Consider the following 24,930-nt stretch of genomic DNA (forward strand, 5'->3'; position numbering starts at 1 on the left):
ATTTAAACACCAGACACCTCCCCCTCTCATCTCCACAGCAAAACCTATCTGGAATGACATAACTGCATGATCACTGTATGCTGTAAAATTATATGACATCTTCTGAACCTGCTGTATCACATCTTCTTTTACTAAACATAAATCAATTCTGCTTTGTTTTAGTTCATTTAACACCACCTGCCTTCTCGAAAACACTCTTCTATTTAAATTTTCAGCCCTCCATATATCTACAAGATTCTCATTTTTCATTAATTCCCATAAAGCATTTCTAGACGAATCATGTCTGAAGCTATCACATCTCGAGACATCCATTCTAGTGCACTTCACGTTAAAATCTCCTACCAGTATACAATTTTCTGAACACAGTGATCTTAGGTTATTAAACATATCTCTCCTTTCCGATTCAATATTCGAAGCATAAACATTAATTAAACGAAAAATGACATTTTGCACTTCAAACTCAATAACAATAAGTCTGCCCTGATTATCTGCATATACCTGCTTGACATTTTGAACCACATCATTTTTAACCAAAATAGCCACTCCACATGTTTTTTCACTTCCATGACTACAAAATATTAACTCAGACCATTTGCTCTTAATCTCCAACATTTTGGAGTCTGTCCAATTAGTCTCTTGAAAACACCACATGTCCGCTTTCACAGACACTAAAACCTGCTCCAATTTGTTCATATTTCTCAGACTGTTCCCATTTAGTGATGCAACTTTAACCATTGTTAATGTATGTAGAAATATAGTCAAAGAAAAACACGTCATTTCAACATTGACTTTTTCTTTTTACCAGATCCCATCACCTCCCTACCTTTCGTCAATGATCTCTTATTTCTAGCAAACAACTGAAAATCCTCACCATCTATTTCTTCGTCCGACTCATGACTTGGACTTATGAGAGGAGCAACATTCAAGCCTTTTGTAAAATGCGCTTTAACCGTGCCATCAACTCTAGTGGACTCAGCATTCACTTTGGTGTTATTTTCACACAGGATTAAAGCAGGTTCAGGTACCTGAGAAGCACCTTGCACCATCTCTACCTGTGTATCTAATTCACCAATCTTGTGCTGCTGCTCCACCGTGTCAGCAGTAGAGACCAAGACTGCGTCTCGAGTACTGCCAGAAGGAATTACAAACTCTCCAAGCACATCTATAGTTGTCTCTGCAATAACCTGCGACACACTTTCCATATCACTCTCTTCCCCTCTCTCCATAGCCACACTCTCGTCATCTTCTTCAGTAATGAGGTCTATTGTTTGCAGAAATAAGACATCATTCACCTTTTTACATTTACATCTGCCCTTAGGTCTGTCACACCTTCTACACATATCACCAATGTTCGAACATTCCCTGGCATAATGCCCTTGTTCACCACATTTATGACATATAAATTCTGGACATTCTTTAAGTATGTGTCCCGGTTGAATACAAAGTCTACATACCTTAACTTGGTTATCGTGGATCACTCGGAAATATTCAAATCCCTCTACTGTATTGAACTTTGTTGAGTAAGGCAATGATTGCACACTGTCCGTAAACTTCACTTTACAAAATCTCGTCCCATCCACAATGTCCGTTCCTGGCCACATCCTTCTCTTGATTGGTGTTGTCGCATTCACTTTCCATCCTTGTAATTTCTCATATATTTCCTCGTCCGTAATATATGCCGGCAAGTTCAAAAAGGACACCACAAGTTCATCGTTCCCCAGTTCTTTCGCCATGACTTGACAGCTCTTTATTTTTAGCCCGTCTATTAGTCTTTCTTTTCCCCTCTCGTGTGACATGGTTATTTCGTACTTATTTCTGTCTTTCGTTCTACATCCCAAAATCGTTCCGCATACTTCTTTGATTCCTCTCAGCAATTCCATCGTTGTTATTTTTTCTTCACCAATAACTTCCACGTTCACCGTCAGTACTTTCTCATATTTTCTTCTCCTCAACTCTTCATTCGACGCTCTTTTTTCTCCGTTGTCCATTCTCGTTGTTGTTGTTATTCTTGATGTCGAAGCCATTGAATCCGTCCGGTTATTTTACGTAGAATCCCCCAAACAGCTGACGCCGTTGGGGGATAAAAACGCAACTATTTACAATAAACTACACTCCCAACACAAACTTCCTCACTTAAAGTTTATGAACAACAAAAACCAAAAAACGATTTTTTTCTCTCCAAACAATTCAAACACCTGCTGCTCACTCACTTCCTGAAACTTCCAAAAAGGGGCGTACTCAGGACAGTGTGGCCGTAAGCGAGAAACTATCTCTTGGTGCACTATATAAAGTCAAAGTGAGTCTGATTAACAGCTGTTGCATTTTCACCATTTAGATAAGAATCTTTGTGTCACTCAAAATTGCATATACTGTAGCCATAATTTGTAGCACAGATTGTTGGATGAAATACAAACTAACCTTGCTTACTTATTTCAAAGCGAGGGCACATATTTCAGCCTTGTGGGAAAAAACGGACAAAGAGTTGACAAAATGCTTACAGCACCTGGTATTCCCAGGCGGTCTCCCATCCAAGTACTAACCAGGCCCGACCCTGCTTAGCTTCTGAGATCAGACGAGATCAGGCGTACTCAGGACAGTGTGGCCGTAAGCGAGAAACTATCTCTTGGTGCACTATATAAAGTCAAAGTGAGTCTGATTAACAGCTGTTGCATTTTCACCATTTAGATAAGAATCTTTGTGTCACTCAAAATGTGGAAAAAATTGCATATACTGTAGCCATAATTTGTAGCACAGATTGTTGGATGAAATACAAACTAACCTTGCTTACTTATTTCAAAGCGAGGGCACATATTTCAGCCTTGTGGGAAAAAACGGACAAAGAGTTGACAAAATGCTTACAGCACCTGGTATTCCCAGGCGGTCTCCCATCCAAGTACTAACCAGGCCCGACCCTGCTTAGCTTCCGAGATCAGACGAGATCAGGCGTACTCAGGACAGTGTGGCCGTAAGCGAGAAACTATCTCTTGGTGCACTATATAAAGTCAAAGTGAGTCTGATTAACAGCTGTTGCATTTTCACCATTTAGATAAGAATCTTTGTGTCACTCAAAATTGCATATACTGTAGCCATAATTTGTAGCACAGATTGTTGGATGAAATACAAACTAACCTTGCTTACTTATTTCAAAGCGAGGGCACATATTTCAGCCTTGTGGGAAAAAACGGACAAAGAGTTGACAAAATGCTTACAGCACCTGGTATTCCCAGGCGGTCTCCCATCCAAGTACTAACCAGGCCCGACCCTGCTTAGCTTCCGAGATCAGACGAGATCAGGCGTACTCAGGACAGTGTGGCCGTAAGCGAGAAACTATCTCTTGGTGCACTATATAAAGTCAAAGTGAGTCTGATTAACAGCTGTTGCATTTTCACCATTTAGATAAGAATCTTTGTGTCACTCAAAATTGCATATACTGTAGCCATAATTTGTAGCACAGATTGTTGGATGAAATACAAACTAACCTTGCTTACTTATTTCAAAGCGAGGGCACATATTTCAGCCTTGTGGGAAAAAACGGACAAAGAGTTGACAAAATGCTTACAGCACCTGGTATTCCCAGGCGGTCTCCCATCCAAGTACTAACCAGGCCCGACCCTGCTTAGCTTCCGAGATCAGACGAGATCAGGCGTACTCAGGACAGTGTGGCCGTAAGCGAGAAACTATCTCTTGGTGCACTATATAAAGTCAAAGTGAGTCTGATTAACAGCTGTTGCATTTTCACCATTTAGATAAGAATCTTTGTGTCACTCAAAATGTGGAAAAAATTGCATATACTGTAGCCATAATTTGTAGCACAGATTGTTGGATGAAATACAAACTAACCTTGCTTACTTATTTCAAAGCGAGGGCACATATTTCAGCCTTGTGGGAAAAAACGGACAAAGAGTTGACAAAATGCTTACAGCACCTGGTATTCCCAGGCGGTCTCCCATCCAAGTACTAACCAGGCCCGACCCTGCTTAGCTTCTGAGATCAGACGAGATCAGGCGTACTCAGGACAGTGTGGCCGTAAGCGAGAAACTATCTCTTGGTGCACTATATAAAGTCAAAGTGAGTCTGATTAACAGCTGTTGCATTTTCACCATTTAGATAAGAATCTTTGTGTCACTCAAAATGTGGAAAAAATTGCATATACTGTAGCCATAATTTGTAGCACAGATTGTTGGATGAAATACAAACTAACCTTGCTTACTTATTTCAAAGCGAGGGCACATATTTCAGCCTTGTGGGAAAAAACGGACAAAGAGTTGACAAAATGCTTACAGCACCTGGTATTCCCAGGCGGTCTCCCATCCAAGTACTAACCAGGCCCGACCCTGCTTAGCTTCCGAGATCAGACGAGATCAGGCGTACTCAGGACAGTGTGGCCGTAAGCGAGAAACTATCTCTTGGTGCACTATATAAAGTCAAAGTGAGTCTGATTAACAGCTGTTGCATTTTCACCATTTAGATAAGAATCTTTGTGTCACTCAAAATGTGGAAAAAATTGCATATACTGTAGCCATAATTTGTAGCACAGATTGTTGGATGAAATACAAACTAACCTTGCTTACTTATTTCAAAGCGAGGGCACATATTTCAGCCTTGTGGGAAAAAACGGACAAAGAGTTGACAAAATGCTTACAGCACCTGGTATTCCCAGGCGGTCTCCCATCCAAGTACTAACCAGGCCCGACCCTGCTTAGCTTCTGAGATCAGACGAGATCAGGCGTACTCAGGACAGTGTGGCCGTAAGCGAGAAACTATCTCTTGGTGCACTATATAAAGTCAAAGTGAGTCTGATTAACAGCTGTTGCATTTTCACCATTTAGATAAGAATCTTTGTGTCACTCAAAATGTGGAAAAAATTGCATATACTGTAGCCATAATTTGTAGCACAGATTGTTGGATGAAATACAAACTAACCTTGCTTACTTATTTCAAAGCGAGGGCACATATTTCAGCCTTGTGGGAAAAAACGGACAAAGAGTTGACAAAATGCTTACAGCACCTGGTATTCCCAGGCGGTCTCCCATCCAAGTACTAACCAGGCCCGACCCTGCTTAGCTTCTGAGATCAGACGAGATCAGGCGTACTCAGGACAGTGTGGCCGTAAGCGAGAAACTATCTCTTGGTGCACTATATAAAGTCAAAGTGAGTCTGATTAACAGCTGTTGCATTTTCACCATTTAGATAAGAATCTTTGTGTCACTCAAAATGTGGAAAAAATTGCATATACTGTAGCCATAATTTGTAGCACAGATTGTTGGATGAAATACAAACTAACCTTGCTTACTTATTTCAAAGCGAGGGCACATATTTCAGCCTTGGGGAAAAAACGGACAAAGAGTTGACAAAATGCTTACAGCACCTGGTATTCCCAGGCGGTCTCCCATCCAAGTACTAACCAGGCCCGACCCTGCTTAGCTTCTGAGATCAGACGAGATCAGGCGTACTCAGGACAGTGTGGCCGTAAGCGAGAAACTATCTCTTGGTGCACTATATAAAGTCAAAGTGAGTCTGATTAACAGCTGTTGCATTTTCACCATTTAGATAAGAATCTTTGTGTCACTCAAAATGTGGAAAAAATTGCATATACTGTAGCCATAATTTGTAGCACAGATTGTTGGATGAAATACAAACTAACCTTGCTTACTTATTTCAAAGCGAGGGCACATATTTCAGCCTTGTGGGAAAAAACGGACAAAGAGTTGACAAAATGCTTACAGCACCTGGTATTCCCAGGCGGTCTCCCATCCAAGTACTAACCAGGCCCGACCCTGCTTAGCTTCTGAGATCAGACGAGATCAGGCGTACTCAGGACAGTGTGGCCGTAAGCGAGAAACTATCTCTTGGTGCACTATATAAAGTCAAAGTGAGTCTGATTAACAGCTGTTGCATTTTCACCATTTAGATAAGAATCTTTGTGTCACTCAAAATTGCATATACTGTAGCCATAATTTGTAGCACAGATTGTTGGATGAAATACAAACTAACCTTGCTTACTTATTTCAAAGCGAGGGCACATATTTCAGCCTTGTGGGAAAAAACGGACAAAGAGTTGACAAAATGCTTACAGCACCTGGTATTCCCAGGCGGTCTCCCATCCAAGTACTAACCAGGCCCGACCCTGCTTAGCTTCTGAGATCAGACGAGATCAGGCGTACTCAGGACAGTGTGGCCGTAAGCGAGAAACTATCTCTTGGTGCACTATATAAAGTCAAAGTGAGTCTGATTAACAGCTGTTGCATTTTCACCATTTAGATAAGAATCTTTGTGTCACTCAAAATGTGGAAAAAATTGCATATACTGTAGCCATAATTTGTAGCACAGATTGTTGGATGAAATACAAACTAACCTTGCTTACTTATTTCAAAGCGAGGGCACATATTTCAGCCTTGTGGGAAAAAACGGACAAAGAGTTGACAAAATGCTTACAGCACCTGGTATTCCCAGGCGGTCTCCCATCCAAGTACTAACCAGGCCCGACCCTGCTTAGCTTCTGAGATCAGACGAGATCAGGCGTACTCAGGACAGTGTGGCCGTAAGCGAGAAACTATCTCTTGGTGCACTATATAAAGTCAAAGTGAGTCTGATTAACAGCTGTTGCATTTTCACCATTTAGATAAGAATCTTTGTGTCACTCAAAATGTGGAAAAAATTGCATATACTGTAGCCATAATTTGTAGCACAGATTGTTGGATGAAATACAAACTAACCTTGCTTACTTATTTCAAAGCGAGGGCACATATTTCAGCCTTGTGGGAAAAAACGGACAAAGAGTTGACAAAATGCTTACAGCACCTGGTATTCCCAGGCGGTCTCCCATCCAAGTACTAACCAGGCCCGACCCTGCTTAGCTTCTGAGATCAGACGAGATCAGGCGTACTCAGGACAGTGTGGCCGTAAGCGAGAAACTATCTCTTGGTGCACTATATAAAGTCAAAGTGAGTCTGATTAACAGCTGTTGCATTTTCACCATTTAGATAAGAATCTTTGTGTCACTCAAAATGTGGAAAAAATTCTGTAGCCATAATTTGTAGCACAGATTGTTGGATGAAATACAAACTAACCTTGCTTACTTATTTCAAAGCGAGGGCACATATTTCAGCCTTGTGGGAAAAAACGGACAAAGAGTTGACAAAATGCTTACAGCACCTGGTATTCCCAGGCGGTCTCCCATCCAAGTACTAACCAGGCCCGACCCTGCTTAGCTTCTGAGATCAGACGAGATCAGGCGTACTCAGGACAGTGTGGCCGTAAGCGAGAAACTATCTCTTGGTGCACTATATAAAGTCAAAGTGAGTCTGATTAACAGCTGTTGCATTTTCACCATTTAGATAAGAATCTTTGTGTCACTCAAAATGTGGAAAAAATTGCATATACTGTAGCCATAATTTGTAGCACAGATTGTTGGATGAAATACAAACTAACCTTGCTTACTTATTTCAAAGCGAGGGCACATATTTCAGCCTTGTGGGAAAAAAAACGGACAAAGAGTTGACAAAATGCTTACAGCACCTGGTATTCCCAGGCGGTCTCCCATCCAAGTACTAACCAGGCCCGACCCTGCTTAGCTTCTGAGATCAGACGAGATCAGGCGTACTCAGGACAGTGTGGCCGTAAGCGAGAAACTATCTCTTGGTGCACTATATAAAGTCAAAGTGAGTCTGATTAACAGCTGTTGCATTTTCACCATTTAGATAAGAATCTTTGTGTCACTCAAAATGTGGAAAAAATTGCATATACTGTAGCCATAATTTGTAGCACAGATTGTTGGATGAAATACAAACTAACCTTGCTTACTTATTTCAAAGCGAGGGCACATATTTCAGCCTTGTGGGAAAAAAACGGACAAAGAGTTGACAAAATGCTTACAGCACCTGGTATTCCCAGGCGGTCTCCCATCCAAGTACTAACCAGGCCCGACCCTGCTTAGCTTCTGAGATCAGACGAGATCAGGCGTACTCAGGACAGTGTGGCCGTAAGCGAGAAACTATCTCTTGGTGCACTATATAAAGTCAAAGTGAGTCTGATTAACAGCTGTTGCATTTTCACCATTTAGATAAGAATCTTTGTGTCACTCAAAATTGCATATACTGTAGCCATAATTTGTAGCACAGATTGTTGGATGAAATACAAACTAACCTTGCTTACTTATTTCAAAGCGAGGGCACATATTTCAGCCTTGTGGGAAAAAACGGACAAAGAGTTGACAAAATGCTTACAGCACCTGGTATTCCCAGGCGGTCTCCCATCCAAGTACTAACCAGGCCCGACCCTGCTTAGCTTCTGAGATCAGACGAGATCAGGCGTACTCAGGACAGTGTGGCCGTGCGCGAGAAACTATCTCTTGGTGCACTATATAAAGTCAAAGTGAGTCTGATTAACAGCTGTTGCATTTTCACCATTTAGATAAGAATCTTTGTGTCACTCAAAATGTGGAAAAAATTGCATATACTGTAGCCATAATTTGTAGCACAGATTGTTGGATGAAATACAAACTAACCTTGCTTACTTATTTCAAAGCGAGGGCACATATTTCAGCCTTGTGGGAAAAAAACGGACAAAGAGTTGACAAAATGCTTACAGCACCTGGTATTCCCAGGCGGTCTCCCATCCAAGTACTAACCAGGCCCGACCCTGCTTAGCTTCTGAGATCAGACGAGATCAGGCGTACTCAGGACAGTGTGGCCGTAAGCGAGAAACTATCTCTTGGTGCACTATATAAAGTCAAAGTGAGTCTGATTAACAGCTGTTGCATTTTCACCATTTAGATAAGAATCTTTGTGTCACTCAAAATGTGGAAAAAATTGCATATACTGTAGCCATAATTTGTAGCACAGATTGTTGGATGAAATACAAACTAACCTTGCTTACTTATTTCAAAGCGAGGGCACATATTTCAGCCTTGTGGGAAAAAAACGGACAAAGAGTTGACAAAATGCTTACAGCACCTGGTATTCCCAGGCGGTCTCCCATCCAAGTACTAACCAGGCCCGACCCTGCTTAGCTTCTGAGATCAGACGAGATCAGGCGTACTCAGGACAGTGTGGCCGTAAGCGAGAAACTATCTCTTGGTGCACTATATAAAGTCAAAGTGAGTCTGATTAACAGCTGTTGCATTTTCACCATTTAGATAAGAATCTTTGTGTCAAAATCAAAATTGCATATACTGTAGCCATAATTTGTAGCACAGATTGTTGGATGAAATACAAACTAACCTTGCTTACTTATTTCAAAGCGAGGGCACATATTTCAGCCTTGTGGGAAAAAAACGGACAAAGAGTTGACAAAATGCTTACAGCACCTGGTATTCCCAGGCGGTCTCCCATCCAAGTACTAACCAGGCCCGACCCTGCTTAGCTTCTGAGATCAGACGAGATCAGGCGTACTCAGGACAGTGTGGCCGTAAGCGAGAAACTATCTCTTGGTGCACTATATAAAGTCAAAGTGAGTCTGATTAACAGCTGTTGCATTTTCACCATTTAGATAAGAATCTTTGTGTCACTCAAAATTGCATAAAAATTGCTGTAGCCATAATTTGTAGCACAGATTGTTGGATGAAATACAAACTAACCTTGCTTACTTATTTCAAAGCGAGGGCACATATTTCAGCCTTGTGGGAAAAAAACGGACAAAGAGTTGACAAAATGCTTACAGCACCTGGTATTCCCAGGCGGTCTCCCATCCAAGTACTAACCAGGCCCGACCCTGCTTAGCTTCTGAGATCAGACGAGATCAGGCGTACTCAGGACAGTGTGGCCGTAAGCGAGAAACTATCTCTTGGTGCACTATATAAAGTCAAAGTGAGTCTGATTAACAGCTGTTGCATTTTTTTCACCATTTAGATAAGAATCTTTGTGTCACTCAAAATGTGGAAAAATTGCATATACTGTAGCCATAATTTGTAGCACAGATTGTTGGATGAAATACAAACTAACCTTGCTTACTTATTTCAAAGCGAGGGCACATATTTCAGCCTTGTGGGAAAAAAACGGACAAAGAGTTGACAAAATGCTTACAGCACCTGGTATTCCCAGGCGGTCTCCCATCCAAGTACTAACCAGGCCCGACCCTGCTTAGCTTCTGAGATCAGACGAGATCAGGCGTACTCAGGACAGTGTGGCCGTAAGCGAGAAACTATCTCTTGGTGCACTATATAAAGTCAAAGTGAGTCTGATTAACAGCTGTTGCATTTTCACCATTTAGATAAGAATCTTTGTGTCACTCAAAATGTGGAAAAAATTGCATATACTGTAGCCATAATTTGTAGCACAGATTGTTGGATGAAATACAAACTAACCTTGCTTACTTATTTCAAAGCGAGGGCACATATTTCAGCCTTGTGGGAAAAAAAAACGGACAAAGAGTTGACAAAATGCTTACAGCACCTGGTATTCCCAGGCGGTCTCCCATCCAAGTACTAACCAGGCCCGACCCTGCTTAGCTTCTGAGATCAGACGAGATCAGGCGTACTCAGGACAGTGTGGCCGTAAGCGAGAAACTATCTCTTGGTGCACTATATAAAGTCAAAGTGAGTCTGATTAACAGCTGTTGCATTTTCACCATTTAGATAAGAATCTTTGTGTCACTCAAAATGTGGAAAAAATTGCATATACTGTAGCCATAATTTGTAGCACAGATTGTTGGATGAAATACAAACTAACCTTGCTTACTTATTTCAAAGCGAGGGCACATATTTCAGCCTTGTGGGAAAAAAAACGGACAAAGAGTTGACAAAATGCTTACAGCACCTGGTATTCCCAGGCGGTCTCCCATCCAAGTACTAACCAGGCCCGACCCTGCTTAGCTTCTGAGATCAGACGAGATCAGGCGTACTCAGGACAGTGTGGCCGTAAGCGAGAAACTATCTCTTGGTGCACTATATAAAGTCAAAGTGAGTCTGATTAACAGCTGTTGCATTTTCACCATTTAGATAAGAATCTTTGTGTCACTCAAAATTGCATATACTGTAGCCATAATTTGTAGCACAGATTGTTGGATGAAATACAAACTAACCTTGCTTACTTATTTCAAAGCGAGGGCACATATTTCAGCCTTGTGGGAAAAAACGGACAAAGAGTTGACAAAATGCTTACAGCACCTGGTATTCCCAGGCGGTCTCCCATCCAAGTACTAACCAGGCCCGACCCTGCTTAGCTTCTGAGATCAGACGAGATCAGGCGTACTCAGGACAGTGTGGCCGTAAGCGAGAAACTATCTCTTGGTGCACTATATAAAGTCAAAGTGAGTCTGATTAACAGCTGTTGCATTTTCACCATTTAGATAAGAATCTTTGTGTCACTCAAAATGTGGAAAAAATTGCATATACTGTAGCCATAATTTTAGCACAGATTGTTGGATGAAATACAAACTAACCTTGCTTACTTATTTCAAAGCGAGGGCACATATTTCAGCCTTGTGGGAAAAAACGGACAAAGAGTTGACAAAATGCTTACAGCACCTGGTATTCCCAGGCGGTCTCCCATCCAAGTACTAACCAGGCCCGACCCTGCTTAGCTTCTGAGATCAGACGAGATCAGGCGTACTCAGGACAGTGTGGCCGTAAGCGAGAAACTATCTCTTGGTGCACTATATAAAGTCAAAGTGAGTCTGATTAACAGCTGTTGCATTTTCACCATTTAGATAAGAATCTTTGTGTCACTCAAAATGTGGAAAAAATTGCATATACTGTAGCCATAATTTGTAGCACAGATTGTTGGATGAAATACAAACTAACCTTGCTTACTTATTTCAAAGCGAGGGCACATATTTCAGCCTTGTGGGAAAAAACGGACAAAGAGTTGACAAAATGCTTACAGCACCTGGTATTCCCAGGCGGTCTCTCCCATCCAAGTACTAACCAGGCCCGACCCTGCTTAGCTTCTGAGATCAGACGAGATCAGGCGTACTCAGGACAGTGTGGCCGTAAGCGAGAAACTATCTCTTGGTGCACTATATAAAGTCAAAGTGAGTCTGATTAACAGCTGTTGCATTTTCACCATTTAGATAAGAATCTTTGTGTCACTCAAAATTGCATATACTGTAGCCATAATTTGTAGCACAGATTGTTGGATGAAATACAAACTAACCTTGCTTACTTATTTCAAAGCGAGGGCACATATTTCAGCCTTGTGGGAAAAAAACGGACAAAGAGTTGACAAAATGCTTACAGCACCTGGTATTCCCAGGCGGTCTCCCATCCAAGTACTAACCAGGCCCGACCCTGCTTAGCTTCTGAGATCAGACGAGATCAGGCGTACTCAGGACAGTGTGGCCGTAAGCGAGAAACTATCTCTTGGTGCACTATATAAAGTCAAAGTGAGTCTGATTAACAGCTGTTGCATTTTCACCATTTAGATAAGAATCTTTGTGTCACTCAAAATGTGGAAAAAATTGCATATACTGTAGCCATAATTTGTAGCACAGATTGTTGGATGAAATACAAACTAACCTTGCTTACTTATTTCAAAGCGAGGGCACATATTTCAGCCTTGTGGGAAAAAACGGACAAAGAGTTGACAAAATGCTTACAGCACCTGGTATTCCCAGGCGGTCTCCCATCCAAGTACTAACCAGGCCCGACCCTGCTTAGCTTCTGAGATCAGACGAGATCAGGCGTACTCAGGACAGTGTGGCCGTAAGCGAGAAACTATCTCTTGGTGCACTATATAAAGTCAAAGTGAGTCTGATTAACAGCTGTTGCATTTTCACCATTTAGATAAGAATCTTTGTGTCACTCAAAATGTGGAAAAATTGCATATACTGTAGCCATAATTTGTAGCACAGATTGTTGGATGAAATACAAACTAACCTTGCTTACTTATTTCAAAGCGAGGGCACATATTTCAGCCTTGTGGGAAAAAAAAACGGACAAAGAGTTGACAAAATGCTTACAGCACCTGGTATTCCCAGGCGGTCTCCCATCCAAGTACTAACCAGGCCCGACCCTGCTTAGCTTCTGAGATCAGACGAGATCAGGCGTACTCAGGACAGTGTGGCCGTAAGCGAGAAACTATCTCTTGGTGCACTATATAAAGTCAAAGTGAGTCTGATTAACAGCTGTTGCATTTTCACCATTTAGATAAGAATCTTTGTGTCACTCAAAATGTGGAAAAAATTGCATATACTGTAGCCATAATTTGTAGCACAGATTGTTGGATGAAATACAAACTAACCTTGCTTACTTATTTCAAAGCGAGGGCACATATTTCAGCCTTGTGGGAAAAAAACGGACAAAGAGTTGACAAAATGCTTACAGCACCTGGTATTCCCAGGCGGTCTCCCATCCAAGTACTAACCAGGCCCGACCCTGCTTAGCTTCTGAGATCAGACGAGATCAGGCGTACTCAGGACAGTGTGGCCGTAAGCGAGAAACTATCTCTTGGTGCACTATATAAAGTCAAAGTGAGTCTGATTAACAGCTGTTGCATTTTCACCATTTAGATAAGAATCTTTGTGTCACTCAAAATGTGGAAAAATTGCATATACTGTAGCCATAATTTGTAGCACAGATTGTTGGATGAAATACAAACTAACCTTGCTTACTTATTTCAAAGCGAGGGCACATATTTCAGCCTTGTGGGAAAAAAACGGACAAAGAGTTGACAAAATGCTTACAGCACCTGGTATTCCCAGGCGGTCTCCCATCCAAGTACTAACCAGGCCCGACCCTGCTTAGCTTCTGAGATCAGACGAGATCAGGCGTACTCAGGACAGTGTGGCCGTAAGCGAGAAACTATCTCTTGGTGCACTATATAAAGTCAAAGTGAGTCTGATTAACAGCTGTTGCATTTTCACCATTTAGATAAGAATCTTTGTGTCACTCAAAATGTGGAAAAATTGCATATACTGTAGCCATAATTTGTAGCACAGATTGTTGGATGAAATACAAACTAACCTTGCTTACTTATTTCAAAGCGAGGGCACATATTTCAGCCTTGTGGGAAAAAACGGACAAAGAGTTGACAAAATGCTTACAGCACCTGGTATTCCCAGGCGGTCTCCCATCCAAGTACTAACCAGGCCCGACCCTGCTTAGCTTCTGAGATCAGACGAGATCAGGCGTACTCAGGACAGTGTGGCCGTAAGCGAGAAACTATCTCTTGGTGCACTATATAAAGTCAAAGTGAGTCTGATTAACAGCTGTTGCATTTTCACCATTTAGATAAGAATCTTTGTGTCACTCAAAATTGGAAAAATTGCATATACTGTAGCCATAATTTGTAGCACAGATTGTTGGATGAAATACAAACTAACCTTGCTTACTTATTTCAAAGCGAGGGCACATATTTCAGCCTTGTGGGAAAAAACGGACAAAGAGTTGACAAAATGCTTACAGCACCTGGTATTCCCAGGCGGTCTCCCATCCAAGTACTAACCAGGCCCGACCCTGCTTAGCTTCTGAGATCAGACGAGATCAGGCGTACTCAGGACAGTGTGGCCGTAAGCGAGAAACTATCTCTTGGTGCACTATATAAAGTCAAAGTGAGTCTGATTAACAGCTGTTGCATTTTCACCATTTAGATAAGAATCTTTGTGTCACTCAAAATGTGGAAAAATTGCATATACTGTAGCCATAATTTGTAGCACAGATTGTTGGATGAAATACAAACTAACCTTGCTTACTTATTTCAAAGCGAGGGCACATATTTCAGCCTTGTGGGAAAAAAACGGACAAAGAGTTGACAAAATGCTTACAGCACCTGGTATTCCCAGGCGGTCTCCCATCCAAGTACTAACCAGGCCCGACCCTGCTTAGCTTCTGAGATCAGACGAGATCAGGCGTACTCAGGACAGTGTGGCCGTAAGCGAGAAACTATCTCTTGGTGCACTATATAAAGTCAAAGTGAGTCTGATTAACAGCTGTTGCATTTTCACCATTTAGATAAGAATCTTTGTGTCACTCAAAATGTGGAAAAATTGCATATACTGTAGCCATAATTTGTAGCACAGATTGTTGGATGAAATACAAACTAACCTTGCTTACTTATTTCAAAGCGAGGGCACATATTTCAGCCTTGTGGGAAAAAAACGGACAAAGAGTTGACAAAATGCTTACAGCACCTGGTATTCCCAGGCGGTCTCCCATCCAAGTACTAACCAGGCCCGACCCTGCTTAGCTTCTGAGATCAGACGAGATCAGGCGTACTCAGGACAGTGTGGCCGTAAGCGAGAAACTATCTCTTGGTGCACTATATAAAGTCAAAGTGAGTCTGATTAACAGCTGTTGCATTTTCACCATTTAGATAAGAATCTTTGTGTCACTCAAAATGTGGAAAAAATTGCATATACTGTAGCCATAATTTGTAGCACAGATTGTTGGATGAAATACAAACTAACCTTGCTTACTTATTTCAACGCGAGGGCACATATTTCAGCCTTGTGGGAAAAAACGGACAAAGAGTTGACAAAATGCTTACAGCACCTGGTATTCCCAGGCGGTCTCCCATCCAAGTACTAACCAGGCCCGACCCTGCTTAGCTTCTGAGATCAGACGAGATCAGGCGTACTCAGGACAGTGTGGCCGTAAGCGAGAAACTATCTCTTGGTGCACTATATAAAGTCAAAGTGAGTCTGATTAACAGCTGTTGCATTTTCACCATTTAGATAAGAATCTTTGTGTCACTCAAAATGTGGAAAAAATTGCATATACTGTAGCCATAATTTGTAGCACAGATTGTTGGATGAAATACAAACTAACCTTGCTTACTTATTTCAAAGCGAGGGCACATATTTCAGCCTTGTGGGAAAAAAACGGACAAAGAGTTGACAAAATGCTTACAGCACCTGGTATTCCCAGGCGGTCTCCCATCCAAGTACTAACCAGGCCCGACCCTGCTTAGCTTCTGAGATCAGACGAGATCAGGCGTACTCAGGACAGTGTGGCCGTAAGCGAGAAACTATCTCTTGGTGCACTATATAAAGTCAAAGTGAGTCTGATTAACAGCTGTTGCATTTTCACCATTTAGATAAGAATCTTTGTGTCACTCAAAATTGCAAAAAATATACTGTAGCCATAATTTGTAGCACAGATTGTTGGATGAAATACAAACTAACCTTGCTTACTTATTTCAAAGCGAGGGCACATATTTCAGCCTTGTGGGAAAAAAACGGACAAAGAGTTGACAAAATGCTTACAGCACCTGGTATTCCCAGGCGGTCTCCCATCCAAGTACTAACCAGGCCCGACCCTGCTTAGCTTCTGAGATCAGACGAGATCAGGCGTACTCAGGACAGTGTGGCCGTAAGCGAGAAACTATCTCTTGGTGCACTATATAAAGTCAAAGTGAGTCTGATTAACAGCTGTTGCATTTTCACCATTTAGATAAGAATCTTTGTGTCACTCAAAATGTGGAAAAAATTGCATATACTGTAGCCATAATTTGTAGCACAGATTGTTGGATGAAATACAAACTAACCTTGCTTACTTATTTCAAAGCGAGGGCACATATTTCAGCCTTGTGGGAAAAAAACGGACAAAGAGTTGACAAAATGCTTACAGCACCTGGTATTCCCAGGCGGTCTCCCATCCAAGTACTAACCAGGCCCGACCCTGCTTAGCTTCTGAGATCAGACGAGATCAGGCGTACTCAGGACAGTGTGGCCGTAAGCGAGAAACTATCTCTTGGTGCACTATATAAAGTCAAAGTGAGTCTGATTAACAGCTGTTGCATTTTCACCATTTAGATAAGAATCTTTGTGTCACTCAAAATGTGGAAAAATTGCATATACTGTAGCCATAATTTGTAGCACAGATTGTTGGATGAAATACAAACTAACCTTGCTTACTTATTTCAAAGCGAGGGCACATATTTCAGCCTTGTGGGAAAAAAACGGACAAAGAGTTGACAAAATGCTTACAGCACCTGGTATTCCCAGGCGGTCTCCCATCCAAGTACTAACCAGGCCCGACCCTGCTTAGCTTCTGAGATCAGACGAGATCAGGCGTACTCAGGACAGTGTGGCCGTAAGCGAAAACTATCTCTTGGTGCACTATATAAAGTCAAAGTGAGTCTGATTAACAGCTGTTGCATTTTCACCATTTAGATAAGAATCTTTGTGTCACTCAAAATGTGGAAAAATTGCATATACTGTAGCCATAATTTGTAGCACAGATTGTTGGATGAAATACAAACTAACCTTGCTTACTTATTTCAAAGCGAGGGCACATATTTCAGCCTTGTGGGAAAAAAACGGACAAAGAGTTGACAAAATGCTTACAGCACCTGGTATTCCCAGGCGGTCTCCCATCCAAGTACTAACCAGGCCCGACCCTGCTTAGCTTCTGAGATCAGACGAGATCAGGCGTACTCAGGACAGTGTGGCCGTAAGCGAGAAACTATCTCTTGGTGCACTATATAAAGTCAAAGTGAGTCTGATTAACAGCTGTTGCATTTTCACCATTTAGATAAGAATCTTTGTGTCACTCAAAATGTGGAAAAAATTGCATATACTGTAGCCATAATTTGTAGCACAGATTGTTGGATGAAATACAAACTAACCTTGCTTACTTATTTCAAAGCGAGGGCACATATTTCAGCCTTGTGGGAAAAAAACGGACAAAGAGTTGACAAAATGCTTACAGCACCTGGTATTCCCAGGCGGTCTCCCATCCAAGTACTAACCAGGCCCGACCCTGCTTAGCTTCTGAGATCAGACGAGATCAGGCGTACTCAGGACAGTGTGGCCGTAAGCGAGAAACTATCTCTTGGTGCACTATATAAAGTCAAAGTGAGTCTGATTAACAGCTGTTGCATTTTCACCATTTAGATAAGAATCTTTGTGTCACTCAAAATTGCATATACTGTAGCCATAATTTGTAGCACAGATTGTTGGATGAAATACAAACTAACCTTGCTTACTTATTTCAAAAGCGAGGGCACATATTTCAGCCTTGTGGGAAAAAAACGGACAAAGAGTTGACAAAATGCTTACAGCACCTGGTATTCCCAGGCGGTCTCCCATCCAAGTACTAACCAGGCCCGACCCTGCTTAGCTTCTGAGATCAGACGAGATCAGGCGTACTCAGGACAGTGTGGCCGTAAGCGAGAAACTATCTCTTGGTGCACTATATAAAGTCAAAGTGAGTCTGATTAACAGCTGTTGCATTTTCACCATTTAGATAAGAATCTTTGTGTCACTCAAAATGTGGAAAAAATTGCATATACTGTAGCCATAATTTGTAGCACAGATTGTTGGATGAAATACAAACTAACCTTGCTTACTTATTTCAAAGCGAGGGCACATATTTCAGCCTTGTGGGAAAAAAACGGACAAAGAGTTGACAAAATGCTTACAGCACCTGGTATTCCCAGGCGGTCTCCCATCCAAGTACTAACCAGGCCCGACCCTGCTTAGCTTCTGAGATCAGACGAGATCAGGCGTACTCAGGACAGTGTGGCCGTAAGCGAGAAACTATCTCTTGGTGCACTATATAAAGTCAAAGTGAGTCTGATTAACAGCTGTTGCATTTTCACCATTTAGATAAGAATCTTTGTGTCACTCAAAATTGCATATACTGTAGCCATAATTTGTAGCACAGATTGTTGGATGAAATACAAACTAACCTTGCTTACTTATTTCAAAGCGAGGGCACATATTTCAGCCTTGTGGGAAAAAACGGACAAAGAGTTGACAAAATGCTTACAGCACCTGGTATTCCCAGGCGGTCTCCCATCCAAGTACTAACCAGGCCCGACCCTGCTTAGCTTCTGAGATCAGACGAGATCAGGCGTACTCAGGACAGTGTGGCCGTAAGCGAGAAACTATCTCTTGGTGCACTATATAAAGTCAAAGTGAGTCTGATTAACAGCTGTTGCATTTTCACCATTTAGATAAGAATCTTTGTGTCACTCAAAATGTGGAAAAAATTGCATATACTGTAGCCATAATTTGTAGCACAGATTGTTGGATGAAATACAAACTAACCTTGCTTACTTATTTCAAAGCGAGGGCACATATTTCAGCCTTGTGGGAAAAAAACGGACAAAGAGTTGACAAAATGCTTACAGCACCTGGTATTCCCAGGCGGTCTCCCATCCAAGTACTAACCAGGCCCGACCCTGCTTAGCTTCTGAGATCAGACGAGATCAGGCGTACTCAGGACAGTGTGGCCGTAAGCGAGAAACTATCTCTTGGTGCACTATATAAAGTCAAAGTGAGTCTGATTAACAGCTGTTGCATTTTCACCATTTAGATAAGAATCTTTGTGTCACTCAAAATGTGGAAAAATTGCATATACTGTAGCCATAATTTGTAGCACAGATTGTTGGATGAAATACAAACTAACCTTGCTTACTTATTTCAAAGCGAGGGCACATATTTCAGCCTTGTGGGAAAAAAACGGACAAAGAGTTGACAAAATGCTTACAGCACCTGGTATTCCCAGGCGGTCTCCCATCCAAGTACTAACCAGGCCCGACCCTGCTTAGCTTCTGAGATCAGACGAGATCAGGCGTACTCAGGACAGTGTGGCCGTAAGCGAGAAACTATCTCTTGGTGCACTATATAAAGTCAAAGTGAGTCTGATTAACAGCTGTTGCATTTTCACCATTTAGATAAGAATCTTTGTGTCACTCAAAATGTGGAAAAATTGCATATACTGTAGCCATAATTTGTAGCACAGATTGTTGGATGAAATACAAACTAACCTTGCTTACTTATTTCAAAGCGAGGGCACATATTTCAGCCTTGTGGGAAAAAACGGACAAAGAGTTGACAAAATGCTTACAGCACCTGGTATTCCCAGGCGGTCTCCCATCCAAGTACTAACCAGGCCCGACCCTGCTTAGCTTCTGAGATCAGACGAGATCAGGCGTACTCAGGACAGTGTGGCCGTAAGCGAGAAACTATCTCTTGGTGCACTATATAAAGTCAAAGTGAGTCTGATTAACAGCTGTTGCATTTTCACCATTTAGATAAGAATCTTTGTGTCACTCAAAATTGCATATACTGTAGCCATAATTTGTAGCACAGATTGTTGGATGAAATACAAACTAACCTTGCTTACTTATTTCAAAGCGAGGGCACATATTTCAGCCTTGTGGGAAAAAACGGACAAAGAGTTGACAAAATGCTTACAGCACCTGGTATTCCCAGGCGGTCTCCCATCCAAGTACTAACCAGGCCCGACCCTGCTTAGCTTCTGAGATCAGACGAGATCAGGCGTACTCAGGACAGTGTGGCCGTAAGCGAGAAACTATCTCTTGGTGCACTATATAAAGTCAAAGTGAGTCTGATTAACAGCTGTTGCATTTTCACCATTTAGATAAGAATCTTTGTGTCACTCAAAATGTGGAAAAAATTGCATATACTGTAGCCATAATTTGTAGCACAGATTGTTGGATGAAATACAAACTAACCTTGCTTACTTATTTCAGCGAGGGCACATATTTCAGCCTTGTGGGAAAAAAACGGACAAAGAGTTGACAAAATGCTTACAGCACCTGGTATTCCCAGGCGGTCTCCCATCCAAGTACTAACCAGGCCCGACCCTGCTTAGCTTCTGAGATCAGACGAGATCAGGCGTACTCAGGACAGTGTGGCCGTAAGCGAGAAACTATCTCTTGGTGCACTATATAAAGTCAAAGTGAGTCTGATTAACAGCTGTTGCATTTTCACCATTTAGATAAGAATCTTTGTGTCACTCAAAATGTGGAAAAAATTGCATATACTGTAGCCATAATTTGTAGCACAGATTGTTGGATGAAATACAAACTAACCTTGCTTACTTATTTCAAAGCGAGGGCACATATTTCAGCCTTGTGGGAAAAAAACGGACAAAGAGTTGACAAAATGCTTACAGCACCTGGTATTCCCAGGCGGTCTCCCATCCAAGTACTAACCAGGCCCGACCCTGCTTAGCTTCTGAGATCAGACGAGATCAGGCGTACTCAGGACAGTGTGGCCGTAAGCGAGAAACTATCTCTTGGTGCACTATATAAAGTCAAAGTGAGTCTGATTAACAGCTGTTGCATTTTCACCATTTAGATAAGAATCTTTGTGTCACTCAAAATGTGGAAAAATTGCATATACTGTAGCCATAATTTGTAGCACAGATTGTTGGATGAAATACAAACTAACCTTGCTTACTTATTTCAAAGCGAGGGCACATATTTCAGCCTTGTGGGAAAAAACGGACAAAGAGTTGACAAAATGCTTACAGCACCTGGTATTCCCAGGCGGTCTCCCATCCAAGTACTAACCAGGCCCGACCCTGCTTAGCTTCTGAGATCAGACGAGATCAGGCGTACTCAGGACAGTGTGGCCGTAAGCGAGAAACCATCTCTTGGTGCACTATATAAAGTCAAAGTGAGTCTGATTAACAGCTGTTGCATTTTCACCATTTAGATAAGAATCTTTGTGTCACTCAAAATGTGGAATTGCATATACTGTAGCCATAATTTGTAGCACAGATTGTTGGATGAAATACAAACTAACCTTGCTTACTTATTTCAAAGCGAGGGCACATATTTCAGCCTTGTGGGAAAAAACGGACAAAGAGTTGACAAAATGCTTACAGCACCTGGTATTCCCAGGCGGTCTCCCATCCAAGTACTAACCAGGCCCGACCCTGCTTAGCTTCTGAGATCAGACGAGATCAGGCGTACTCAGGACAGTGTGGCCGTAAGCGAGAAACTATCTCTTGGTGCACTATATAAAGTCAAAGTGAGTCTGATTAACAGCTGTTGCATTTTCACCATTTAGATAAGAATCTTTGTGTCACTCAAAATGTGGAAAAAATTGCATATACTGTAGCCATAATTTGTAGCACAGATTGTTGGATGAAATACAAACTAACCTTGCTTACTTATTTCAAAGCGAGGGCACATATTTCAGCCTTGTGGGAAAAAAACGGACAAAGAGTTGACAAAATGCTTACAGCACCTGGTATTCCCAGGCGGTCTCCCATCCAAGTACTAACCAGGCCCGACCCTGCTTAGCTTCTGAGATCAGACGAGATCAGGCGTACTCAGGACAGTGTGGCCGTAAGCGAGAAACTATCTCTTGGTGCACTATATAAAGTCAAAGTGAGTCTGATTAACAGCTGTTGCATTTTCACCATTTAGATAAGAATCTTTGTGTCACTCAAAATGTGCAAAAACTGTAGCCATAATTTGTAGCACAGATTGTTGGATGAAATACAAACTAACCTTGCTTACTTATTTCAAAGCGAGGGCACATATTTCAGCCTTGTGGGAAAAAACGGACAAAGAGTTGACAAAATGCTTACAGCACCTGGTATTCCCAGGCGGTCTCCCATCCAAGTACTAACCAGGCCCGACCCTGCTTAGCTTCTGAGATCAGACGAGATCAGGCGTACTCAGGACAGTGTGGCCGTAAGCGAGAAACTATCTCTTGGTGCACTATATAAAGTCAAAGTGAGTCTGATTAACAGCTGTTGCATTTTCACCATTTAGATAAGAATCTTTGTGTCACTCAAAATGTGGAAAAAATTGCATATACTGTAGCCATAATTTGTAGCACAGATTGTTGGATGAAATACAAACTAACCTTGCTTACTTATTTCAAAGCGAGGGCACATATTTCAGCCTTGTGGGAAAAAAAACGGACAAAGAGTTGACAAAATGCTTACAGCACCTGGTATTCCCAGGCGGTCTCCCATCCAAGTACTAACCAGGCCCGACCCTGCTTAGCTTCTGAGATCAGACGAGATCAGGCGTACTCAGGACAGTGTGGCCGTAAGCGAGAAACTATCTCTTGGTGCACTATATAAAGTCAAAGTGAGTCTGATTAACAGCTGTTGCATTTTCACCATTTAGATAAGAATCTTTGTGTCACTCAAAATGTGGAAAAATTGCATATACTGTAGCCATAATTTGTAGCACAGATTGTTGGATGAAATACAAACTAACCTTGCTTACTTATTTCAAAGCGAGGGCACATATTTCAGCCTTGTGGGAAAAAACGGACAAAGAGTTGACAAAATGCTTACAGCACCTGGTATTCCCAGGCGGTCTCCCATCCAAGTACTAACCAGGCCCGACCCTGCTTAGCTTCTGAGATCAGACGAGATCAGGCGTACTCAGGACAGTGTGGCCGTAAGCGAGAAACTATCTCTTGGTGCACTATATAAAGTCAAAGTGAGTCTGATTAACAGCTGTTGCATTTTCACCATTTAGATAAGAATCTTTGTGTCACTCAAAATGTGGAAAAAATTGCATATACTGTAGCCATAATTTGTAGCACAGATTGTTGGATGAAATACAAACTAACCTTGCTTACTTATTTCAAAGCGAGGGCACATATTTCAGCCTTGTGGGAAAAAAACGGACAAAGAGTTGACAAAATGCTTACAGCACCTGGTATTCCCAGGCGGTCTCCCATCCAAGTACTAACCAGGCCCGACCCTGCTTAGCTTCTGAGATCAGACGAGATCAGGCGTACTCAGGACAGTGTGGCCGTAAGCGAGAAACTATCTCTTGGTGCACTATATAAAGTCAAAGTGAGTCTGATTAACAGCTGTTGCATTTTCACCATTTAGATAAGAATCTTTGTGTCACTCAAAATGTGGAAAAATTGCATATACTGTAGCCATAATTTGTAGCACAGATTGTTGGATGAAATACAAACTAACCTTGCTTACTTATTTCAAAGCGAGGGCACATATTTCAGCCTTGTGGGAAAAAACGGACAAAGAGTTGACAAAATGCTTACAGCACCTGGTATTCCCAGGCGGTCTCCCATCCAAGTACTAACCAGGCCCGACCCTGCTTAGCTTCTGAGATCAGACGAGATCAGGCGTACTCAGGACAGTGTGGCCGTAAGCGAGAAACTATCTCTTGGTGCACTATATAAAGTCAAAGTGAGTCTGATTAACAGCTGTTGCATTTTCACCATTTAGATAAGAATCTTTGTGTCACTCAAAATTGCATATACTGTAGCCATAATTTGTAGCACAGATTGTTGGATGAAATACAAACTAACCTTGCTTACTTATTTCAAAGCGAGGGCACATATTTCAGCCTTGTGGGAAAAAAACGGACAAAGAGTTGACAAAATGCTTACAGCACCTGGTATTCCCAGGCGGTCTCCCATCCAAGTACTAACCAGGCCCGACCCTGCTTAGCTTCTGAGATCAGACGAGATCAGGCGTACTCAGGACAGTGTGGCCGTAAGCGAGAAACTATCTCTTGGTGCACTATATAAAGTCAAAGTGAGTCTGATTAACAGCTGTTGCATTTTCACCATTTAGATAAGAATCTTTGTGTCACTCAAAATGTGGAAAAAATTGCATATACTGTAGCCATAATTTGTAGCACAGATTGTTGGATGAAATACAAACTAACCTTGCTTACTTATTTCAAAGCGAGGGCACATATTTCAGCCTTGTGGGAAAAAAACGGACAAAGAGTTGACAAAATGCTTACAGCACCTGGTATTCCCAGGCGGTCTCCCATCCAAGTACTAACCAGGCCCGACCCTGCTTAGCTTCTGAGATCAGACGAGATCAGGCGTACTCAGGACAGTGTGGCCGTAAGCGAGAAACTATCTCTTGGTGCACTATATAAAGTCAAAGTGAGTCTGATTAACAGCTGTTGCATTTTCACCATTTAGATAAGAATCTTTGTGTCACTCAAAATGTGGAAAAATTGCATATACTGTAGCCATAATTTGTAGCACAGATTGTTGGATGAAATACAAACTAACCTTGCTTACTTATTTCAAAGCGAGGGCACATATTTCAGCCTTGTGGGAAAAAACGGACAAAGAGTTGACAAAATGCTTACAGCACCTGGTATTCCCAGGCGGTCTCCCATCCAAGTACTAACCAGGCCCGACCCTGCTTAGCTTCTGAGATCAGACGAGATCAGGCGTACTCAGGACAGTGTGGCCGTAAGCGAGAAACTATCTCTTGGTGCACTATATAAAGTCAAAGTGAGTCTGATTAACAGCTGTTGCATTTTC

At 41.9% G+C, this 24,930-nt stretch overlaps 63 non-coding genes across 63 annotated transcripts; all 63 read right to left on the reverse strand.

Moving 5' to 3' along the window:
- Positions 1-2,491: 2,491 nt before the first annotated feature.
- Positions 2,492-2,610, reverse strand: LOC135569960 (5S ribosomal RNA). Its single transcript, XR_010463374.1, has one exon. It is a non-coding gene; the product is annotated as a 5S ribosomal RNA (ribosomal RNA).
- A 242-nt stretch (positions 2,611-2,852) lies between these two features.
- LOC135569904 (5S ribosomal RNA) lies at positions 2,853-2,971 on the reverse strand. Its single transcript, XR_010463326.1, has one exon. It is a non-coding gene; the product is annotated as a 5S ribosomal RNA (ribosomal RNA).
- A 231-nt stretch (positions 2,972-3,202) lies between these two features.
- On the reverse strand, positions 3,203-3,321 carry LOC135569906 (5S ribosomal RNA). The gene has a single exon (XR_010463328.1). It is a non-coding gene; the product is annotated as a 5S ribosomal RNA (ribosomal RNA).
- Positions 3,322-3,552: 231 nt separating this feature from the next.
- LOC135569907 (5S ribosomal RNA) lies at positions 3,553-3,671 on the reverse strand. Its single transcript, XR_010463329.1, has one exon. It is a non-coding gene; the product is annotated as a 5S ribosomal RNA (ribosomal RNA).
- Positions 3,672-3,913: 242 nt separating this feature from the next.
- On the reverse strand, positions 3,914-4,032 carry LOC135569973 (5S ribosomal RNA). The gene has a single exon (XR_010463385.1). It is a non-coding gene; the product is annotated as a 5S ribosomal RNA (ribosomal RNA).
- Positions 4,033-4,274: 242 nt separating this feature from the next.
- LOC135569908 (5S ribosomal RNA) lies at positions 4,275-4,393 on the reverse strand. Its single transcript, XR_010463330.1, has one exon. It is a non-coding gene; the product is annotated as a 5S ribosomal RNA (ribosomal RNA).
- A 242-nt stretch (positions 4,394-4,635) lies between these two features.
- On the reverse strand, positions 4,636-4,754 carry LOC135569984 (5S ribosomal RNA). The gene has a single exon (XR_010463397.1). It is a non-coding gene; the product is annotated as a 5S ribosomal RNA (ribosomal RNA).
- Positions 4,755-4,996: 242 nt separating this feature from the next.
- Positions 4,997-5,115, reverse strand: LOC135569995 (5S ribosomal RNA). Its single transcript, XR_010463408.1, has one exon. It is a non-coding gene; the product is annotated as a 5S ribosomal RNA (ribosomal RNA).
- Positions 5,116-5,356: 241 nt separating this feature from the next.
- Positions 5,357-5,475, reverse strand: LOC135569883 (5S ribosomal RNA). The gene has a single exon (XR_010463305.1). It is a non-coding gene; the product is annotated as a 5S ribosomal RNA (ribosomal RNA).
- Positions 5,476-5,717: 242 nt separating this feature from the next.
- On the reverse strand, positions 5,718-5,836 carry LOC135569894 (5S ribosomal RNA). The gene has a single exon (XR_010463316.1). It is a non-coding gene; the product is annotated as a 5S ribosomal RNA (ribosomal RNA).
- Positions 5,837-6,067: 231 nt separating this feature from the next.
- LOC135569905 (5S ribosomal RNA) lies at positions 6,068-6,186 on the reverse strand. Its single transcript, XR_010463327.1, has one exon. It is a non-coding gene; the product is annotated as a 5S ribosomal RNA (ribosomal RNA).
- A 242-nt stretch (positions 6,187-6,428) lies between these two features.
- On the reverse strand, positions 6,429-6,547 carry LOC135569916 (5S ribosomal RNA). The gene has a single exon (XR_010463338.1). It is a non-coding gene; the product is annotated as a 5S ribosomal RNA (ribosomal RNA).
- Positions 6,548-6,789: 242 nt separating this feature from the next.
- On the reverse strand, positions 6,790-6,908 carry LOC135569927 (5S ribosomal RNA). Its single transcript, XR_010463349.1, has one exon. It is a non-coding gene; the product is annotated as a 5S ribosomal RNA (ribosomal RNA).
- Positions 6,909-7,143: 235 nt separating this feature from the next.
- On the reverse strand, positions 7,144-7,262 carry LOC135569938 (5S ribosomal RNA). The gene has a single exon (XR_010463360.1). It is a non-coding gene; the product is annotated as a 5S ribosomal RNA (ribosomal RNA).
- Positions 7,263-7,506: 244 nt separating this feature from the next.
- Positions 7,507-7,625, reverse strand: LOC135569949 (5S ribosomal RNA). Its single transcript, XR_010463370.1, has one exon. It is a non-coding gene; the product is annotated as a 5S ribosomal RNA (ribosomal RNA).
- A 243-nt stretch (positions 7,626-7,868) lies between these two features.
- On the reverse strand, positions 7,869-7,987 carry LOC135569957 (5S ribosomal RNA). The gene has a single exon (XR_010463371.1). It is a non-coding gene; the product is annotated as a 5S ribosomal RNA (ribosomal RNA).
- Positions 7,988-8,218: 231 nt separating this feature from the next.
- On the reverse strand, positions 8,219-8,337 carry LOC135569944 (5S ribosomal RNA). The gene has a single exon (XR_010463366.1). It is a non-coding gene; the product is annotated as a 5S ribosomal RNA (ribosomal RNA).
- Positions 8,338-8,580: 243 nt separating this feature from the next.
- LOC135569958 (5S ribosomal RNA) lies at positions 8,581-8,699 on the reverse strand. The gene has a single exon (XR_010463372.1). It is a non-coding gene; the product is annotated as a 5S ribosomal RNA (ribosomal RNA).
- Positions 8,700-8,942: 243 nt separating this feature from the next.
- On the reverse strand, positions 8,943-9,061 carry LOC135569959 (5S ribosomal RNA). The gene has a single exon (XR_010463373.1). It is a non-coding gene; the product is annotated as a 5S ribosomal RNA (ribosomal RNA).
- Positions 9,062-9,295: 234 nt separating this feature from the next.
- On the reverse strand, positions 9,296-9,414 carry LOC135569961 (5S ribosomal RNA). The gene has a single exon (XR_010463375.1). It is a non-coding gene; the product is annotated as a 5S ribosomal RNA (ribosomal RNA).
- A 237-nt stretch (positions 9,415-9,651) lies between these two features.
- On the reverse strand, positions 9,652-9,770 carry LOC135569962 (5S ribosomal RNA). The gene has a single exon (XR_010463376.1). It is a non-coding gene; the product is annotated as a 5S ribosomal RNA (ribosomal RNA).
- Positions 9,771-10,015: 245 nt separating this feature from the next.
- LOC135569963 (5S ribosomal RNA) lies at positions 10,016-10,134 on the reverse strand. Its single transcript, XR_010463377.1, has one exon. It is a non-coding gene; the product is annotated as a 5S ribosomal RNA (ribosomal RNA).
- Positions 10,135-10,379: 245 nt separating this feature from the next.
- On the reverse strand, positions 10,380-10,498 carry LOC135569964 (5S ribosomal RNA). Its single transcript, XR_010463378.1, has one exon. It is a non-coding gene; the product is annotated as a 5S ribosomal RNA (ribosomal RNA).
- Positions 10,499-10,742: 244 nt separating this feature from the next.
- Positions 10,743-10,861, reverse strand: LOC135569965 (5S ribosomal RNA). The gene has a single exon (XR_010463379.1). It is a non-coding gene; the product is annotated as a 5S ribosomal RNA (ribosomal RNA).
- Positions 10,862-11,092: 231 nt separating this feature from the next.
- On the reverse strand, positions 11,093-11,211 carry LOC135569966 (5S ribosomal RNA). Its single transcript, XR_010463380.1, has one exon. It is a non-coding gene; the product is annotated as a 5S ribosomal RNA (ribosomal RNA).
- A 241-nt stretch (positions 11,212-11,452) lies between these two features.
- Positions 11,453-11,571, reverse strand: LOC135569969 (5S ribosomal RNA). The gene has a single exon (XR_010463381.1). It is a non-coding gene; the product is annotated as a 5S ribosomal RNA (ribosomal RNA).
- A 242-nt stretch (positions 11,572-11,813) lies between these two features.
- Positions 11,814-11,934, reverse strand: LOC135569946 (5S ribosomal RNA). The gene has a single exon (XR_010463368.1). It is a non-coding gene; the product is annotated as a 5S ribosomal RNA (ribosomal RNA).
- Positions 11,935-12,166: 232 nt separating this feature from the next.
- Positions 12,167-12,285, reverse strand: LOC135569970 (5S ribosomal RNA). The gene has a single exon (XR_010463382.1). It is a non-coding gene; the product is annotated as a 5S ribosomal RNA (ribosomal RNA).
- A 242-nt stretch (positions 12,286-12,527) lies between these two features.
- LOC135569971 (5S ribosomal RNA) lies at positions 12,528-12,646 on the reverse strand. Its single transcript, XR_010463383.1, has one exon. It is a non-coding gene; the product is annotated as a 5S ribosomal RNA (ribosomal RNA).
- Positions 12,647-12,890: 244 nt separating this feature from the next.
- On the reverse strand, positions 12,891-13,009 carry LOC135569972 (5S ribosomal RNA). The gene has a single exon (XR_010463384.1). It is a non-coding gene; the product is annotated as a 5S ribosomal RNA (ribosomal RNA).
- A 243-nt stretch (positions 13,010-13,252) lies between these two features.
- On the reverse strand, positions 13,253-13,371 carry LOC135569974 (5S ribosomal RNA). Its single transcript, XR_010463387.1, has one exon. It is a non-coding gene; the product is annotated as a 5S ribosomal RNA (ribosomal RNA).
- Positions 13,372-13,613: 242 nt separating this feature from the next.
- Positions 13,614-13,732, reverse strand: LOC135569975 (5S ribosomal RNA). The gene has a single exon (XR_010463388.1). It is a non-coding gene; the product is annotated as a 5S ribosomal RNA (ribosomal RNA).
- A 241-nt stretch (positions 13,733-13,973) lies between these two features.
- On the reverse strand, positions 13,974-14,092 carry LOC135569976 (5S ribosomal RNA). Its single transcript, XR_010463389.1, has one exon. It is a non-coding gene; the product is annotated as a 5S ribosomal RNA (ribosomal RNA).
- A 240-nt stretch (positions 14,093-14,332) lies between these two features.
- On the reverse strand, positions 14,333-14,451 carry LOC135569977 (5S ribosomal RNA). Its single transcript, XR_010463390.1, has one exon. It is a non-coding gene; the product is annotated as a 5S ribosomal RNA (ribosomal RNA).
- Positions 14,452-14,693: 242 nt separating this feature from the next.
- Positions 14,694-14,812, reverse strand: LOC135569978 (5S ribosomal RNA). Its single transcript, XR_010463391.1, has one exon. It is a non-coding gene; the product is annotated as a 5S ribosomal RNA (ribosomal RNA).
- A 242-nt stretch (positions 14,813-15,054) lies between these two features.
- On the reverse strand, positions 15,055-15,173 carry LOC135569979 (5S ribosomal RNA). The gene has a single exon (XR_010463392.1). It is a non-coding gene; the product is annotated as a 5S ribosomal RNA (ribosomal RNA).
- Positions 15,174-15,415: 242 nt separating this feature from the next.
- On the reverse strand, positions 15,416-15,534 carry LOC135569980 (5S ribosomal RNA). The gene has a single exon (XR_010463393.1). It is a non-coding gene; the product is annotated as a 5S ribosomal RNA (ribosomal RNA).
- Positions 15,535-15,777: 243 nt separating this feature from the next.
- On the reverse strand, positions 15,778-15,896 carry LOC135569981 (5S ribosomal RNA). The gene has a single exon (XR_010463394.1). It is a non-coding gene; the product is annotated as a 5S ribosomal RNA (ribosomal RNA).
- A 237-nt stretch (positions 15,897-16,133) lies between these two features.
- Positions 16,134-16,252, reverse strand: LOC135569982 (5S ribosomal RNA). The gene has a single exon (XR_010463395.1). It is a non-coding gene; the product is annotated as a 5S ribosomal RNA (ribosomal RNA).
- Positions 16,253-16,495: 243 nt separating this feature from the next.
- LOC135569983 (5S ribosomal RNA) lies at positions 16,496-16,614 on the reverse strand. Its single transcript, XR_010463396.1, has one exon. It is a non-coding gene; the product is annotated as a 5S ribosomal RNA (ribosomal RNA).
- Positions 16,615-16,856: 242 nt separating this feature from the next.
- On the reverse strand, positions 16,857-16,975 carry LOC135569985 (5S ribosomal RNA). The gene has a single exon (XR_010463398.1). It is a non-coding gene; the product is annotated as a 5S ribosomal RNA (ribosomal RNA).
- Positions 16,976-17,216: 241 nt separating this feature from the next.
- On the reverse strand, positions 17,217-17,335 carry LOC135569986 (5S ribosomal RNA). The gene has a single exon (XR_010463399.1). It is a non-coding gene; the product is annotated as a 5S ribosomal RNA (ribosomal RNA).
- A 243-nt stretch (positions 17,336-17,578) lies between these two features.
- On the reverse strand, positions 17,579-17,697 carry LOC135569987 (5S ribosomal RNA). The gene has a single exon (XR_010463400.1). It is a non-coding gene; the product is annotated as a 5S ribosomal RNA (ribosomal RNA).
- Positions 17,698-17,930: 233 nt separating this feature from the next.
- Positions 17,931-18,049, reverse strand: LOC135569988 (5S ribosomal RNA). The gene has a single exon (XR_010463401.1). It is a non-coding gene; the product is annotated as a 5S ribosomal RNA (ribosomal RNA).
- Positions 18,050-18,292: 243 nt separating this feature from the next.
- On the reverse strand, positions 18,293-18,411 carry LOC135569989 (5S ribosomal RNA). Its single transcript, XR_010463402.1, has one exon. It is a non-coding gene; the product is annotated as a 5S ribosomal RNA (ribosomal RNA).
- A 231-nt stretch (positions 18,412-18,642) lies between these two features.
- LOC135569990 (5S ribosomal RNA) lies at positions 18,643-18,761 on the reverse strand. Its single transcript, XR_010463403.1, has one exon. It is a non-coding gene; the product is annotated as a 5S ribosomal RNA (ribosomal RNA).
- A 243-nt stretch (positions 18,762-19,004) lies between these two features.
- On the reverse strand, positions 19,005-19,123 carry LOC135569991 (5S ribosomal RNA). The gene has a single exon (XR_010463404.1). It is a non-coding gene; the product is annotated as a 5S ribosomal RNA (ribosomal RNA).
- A 242-nt stretch (positions 19,124-19,365) lies between these two features.
- On the reverse strand, positions 19,366-19,484 carry LOC135569992 (5S ribosomal RNA). Its single transcript, XR_010463405.1, has one exon. It is a non-coding gene; the product is annotated as a 5S ribosomal RNA (ribosomal RNA).
- Positions 19,485-19,725: 241 nt separating this feature from the next.
- Positions 19,726-19,844, reverse strand: LOC135569993 (5S ribosomal RNA). Its single transcript, XR_010463406.1, has one exon. It is a non-coding gene; the product is annotated as a 5S ribosomal RNA (ribosomal RNA).
- Positions 19,845-20,075: 231 nt separating this feature from the next.
- On the reverse strand, positions 20,076-20,194 carry LOC135569994 (5S ribosomal RNA). The gene has a single exon (XR_010463407.1). It is a non-coding gene; the product is annotated as a 5S ribosomal RNA (ribosomal RNA).
- A 241-nt stretch (positions 20,195-20,435) lies between these two features.
- Positions 20,436-20,554, reverse strand: LOC135569996 (5S ribosomal RNA). Its single transcript, XR_010463409.1, has one exon. It is a non-coding gene; the product is annotated as a 5S ribosomal RNA (ribosomal RNA).
- A 243-nt stretch (positions 20,555-20,797) lies between these two features.
- LOC135569997 (5S ribosomal RNA) lies at positions 20,798-20,916 on the reverse strand. Its single transcript, XR_010463410.1, has one exon. It is a non-coding gene; the product is annotated as a 5S ribosomal RNA (ribosomal RNA).
- A 241-nt stretch (positions 20,917-21,157) lies between these two features.
- Positions 21,158-21,276, reverse strand: LOC135569998 (5S ribosomal RNA). The gene has a single exon (XR_010463411.1). It is a non-coding gene; the product is annotated as a 5S ribosomal RNA (ribosomal RNA).
- A 238-nt stretch (positions 21,277-21,514) lies between these two features.
- LOC135569999 (5S ribosomal RNA) lies at positions 21,515-21,633 on the reverse strand. Its single transcript, XR_010463412.1, has one exon. It is a non-coding gene; the product is annotated as a 5S ribosomal RNA (ribosomal RNA).
- Positions 21,634-21,876: 243 nt separating this feature from the next.
- LOC135570000 (5S ribosomal RNA) lies at positions 21,877-21,995 on the reverse strand. The gene has a single exon (XR_010463413.1). It is a non-coding gene; the product is annotated as a 5S ribosomal RNA (ribosomal RNA).
- Positions 21,996-22,227: 232 nt separating this feature from the next.
- On the reverse strand, positions 22,228-22,346 carry LOC135569878 (5S ribosomal RNA). The gene has a single exon (XR_010463300.1). It is a non-coding gene; the product is annotated as a 5S ribosomal RNA (ribosomal RNA).
- Positions 22,347-22,590: 244 nt separating this feature from the next.
- LOC135569879 (5S ribosomal RNA) lies at positions 22,591-22,709 on the reverse strand. Its single transcript, XR_010463301.1, has one exon. It is a non-coding gene; the product is annotated as a 5S ribosomal RNA (ribosomal RNA).
- A 241-nt stretch (positions 22,710-22,950) lies between these two features.
- On the reverse strand, positions 22,951-23,069 carry LOC135569880 (5S ribosomal RNA). Its single transcript, XR_010463302.1, has one exon. It is a non-coding gene; the product is annotated as a 5S ribosomal RNA (ribosomal RNA).
- Positions 23,070-23,312: 243 nt separating this feature from the next.
- Positions 23,313-23,431, reverse strand: LOC135569881 (5S ribosomal RNA). Its single transcript, XR_010463303.1, has one exon. It is a non-coding gene; the product is annotated as a 5S ribosomal RNA (ribosomal RNA).
- A 241-nt stretch (positions 23,432-23,672) lies between these two features.
- LOC135569882 (5S ribosomal RNA) lies at positions 23,673-23,791 on the reverse strand. Its single transcript, XR_010463304.1, has one exon. It is a non-coding gene; the product is annotated as a 5S ribosomal RNA (ribosomal RNA).
- Positions 23,792-24,023: 232 nt separating this feature from the next.
- On the reverse strand, positions 24,024-24,142 carry LOC135569884 (5S ribosomal RNA). The gene has a single exon (XR_010463306.1). It is a non-coding gene; the product is annotated as a 5S ribosomal RNA (ribosomal RNA).
- A 243-nt stretch (positions 24,143-24,385) lies between these two features.
- On the reverse strand, positions 24,386-24,504 carry LOC135569885 (5S ribosomal RNA). Its single transcript, XR_010463307.1, has one exon. It is a non-coding gene; the product is annotated as a 5S ribosomal RNA (ribosomal RNA).
- Positions 24,505-24,745: 241 nt separating this feature from the next.
- Positions 24,746-24,864, reverse strand: LOC135569886 (5S ribosomal RNA). The gene has a single exon (XR_010463308.1). It is a non-coding gene; the product is annotated as a 5S ribosomal RNA (ribosomal RNA).
- Between the last annotated feature and the right edge of the window lie 66 nt (positions 24,865-24,930).

Source organism: Oncorhynchus nerka, unplaced genomic scaffold, assembly GCF_034236695.1.
Source record: "Oncorhynchus nerka isolate Pitt River unplaced genomic scaffold, Oner_Uvic_2.0 unplaced_scaffold_1153, whole genome shotgun sequence".
Lineage (NCBI taxonomy): Eukaryota > Metazoa > Chordata > Actinopteri > Salmoniformes > Salmonidae > Oncorhynchus > Oncorhynchus nerka.